Here is a 2,007-nt window from a genome sequence, read left to right on the forward strand (position 1 = left end):
AAAAAAACAAAACAAAACAAAACAAAACAAAAAACCACTGGAGGTCATTTTGATACTATGTCCCTTTAGCAGAATAATAGTAATAGGTTCTCCACTAGGTCTAAGACCTATCTAGGTGCATGTTCTTGGTTGGCTCCATTAACAGTGCCATTAATGAGATCTATCTCATGAAGTGGATCCAACCAGACCCAACCAGAAAGTTTGGTTGCTCCCATAACCTTTGTGCCACTAAATGCACCACTGGCCTTACCTTGTCAGGCCAGTTGTTTTTGTAGTTTGTAGGATTCACAGCAAGAAAAAAAACTTTCTTTTTTTCTGGTAGCATGAATATCACCTTCCAGAACTATGTAACTTAGTAGGGATAAAGCTTCCAGATGAGTGCCTGTTTGATTTTTCAATGTCCTGTCAGTCCAGTATGTGGAGTCTTCAGCAATAGGGTCTTACTGTCAAGTTCTGGAATGTTACCAAGAGTACTGGCAATAGCCTCTAATGTTGAAGGGAGGAGTATCTATGGGATTCCATTTGCCAATAACCCATAACTTACAAAGAAGTAACCTTGTCATGGGTCATAAAAATACACAGCAGATGACAACTGACATTCATAAGGTCAACCACCAGATGAATAACTCTGATGGAGGAACCTCGTCAAGAAAGGTTTACAAAGCCACTCTATAAATACTATTTTGCTTCTGTCTATAATTTCCTCATGTGCCACCACATTTCTTCCCTAAAAACAGCTATGGGCATTTTCCCACTGCCTGTGCATTTATCTCATGAATATATTTCATCTACTGGGCACATTTATCTGTGGATGGTCAGGAAGTTGATTTCTTCTTAAGCTGTATGATTTTGATAAATAGAAATAATAATAGGATCTTTTTTCATAGCTCAGGCCAACATAAGAAAATAACAATATTTTTAGCTATAGAGACAGCTTTCTACACCATTAGCTGATTTAAGACCACAGAGCAAATTCAAGGTAAACTAGTTGCCCCTGCAAATGAATGCACAAGGACAAATTCTCAAGTGTGTTTGTTGAACCAAGGTCAGGCACAAAGCAAATTTAGTAGACATAACTCCCTGTAATTCTCTAAGCTCAGCAATTGACTGAACTCCTAACCTAACTCTGCATGAACTCCTAACCACTCAAGGTTCAGTCTACTAACTGTTTATTGTGTAGGTCCTGAATTTCAGTGTCATTCTCCATGGGGAAACGCTGAGCACCTAGTGCTATGTGTCTCCTGTTCTTGCTTTACAGCTTGGCTGACAGCCAAATGTTGCCATTATTACTCACTCTGGCCAGTCAGCATAACATTCCAAGTCTGAGAGAAGCTGTGTGATTTCTTGTGTGCTATCACAATGATTCTGACCTCCAAAATGTAACTCCTATATTGTCCAGAGTTTTTCTGTGAGAGAGATATGTAGCTGTATGACGACAGATTTTCAGGGAGAGGTTTTCAGAAAGGTTTTTTTCAAGATGAAGTAAAAGAGAAAGTTACCATCAGAATGTGTGTGCTCCTTTCTGAATACCCCTCAGATAGAAAAGTTTAGTTCTGACATTGTGGATTTTTTTTGAAAACTCTGGGTGTGGTCTTGGAGCAGGTTCTCTAAAGACTGCACTACTCCTGGTACAGGGTTTTTTGTTGTTGTTCATGGTGGTGGTGATTTTTTGTTGTTGTTGATGGTATGTGGTGTCTAGTTTGAGGTATTGTCCTTGTAGTATAGCATCATTAAAACTTTTAAAAATATGTATTTAAGAAACTTCTACAGTAGGTTTTCATATAGCTTTTTCAAAAGGCTTTTAGTGTTAGTTTCCTTTCTGCATATTTCTTCCTCTAGCCTGCCCTTTTAGATTTTGTGTCTGTGGGTGTGTATGTGTGCATGTGCATGTGCATGCCTGCCTGCCTTCTTCTTTGCCTGTCTACCTTTTATCTGGTTTTGGTGTCAGAGTAATAGTGGATTCTTAGAATGCATTCGGAAGGATTTCTTATGTTCCTGGTTTGTAAA

Source organism: Onychomys torridus, chromosome 1 (genome assembly GCF_903995425.1).
Source record: "Onychomys torridus chromosome 1, mOncTor1.1, whole genome shotgun sequence".
Taxonomy (NCBI): domain Eukaryota; kingdom Metazoa; phylum Chordata; class Mammalia; order Rodentia; family Cricetidae; genus Onychomys; species Onychomys torridus.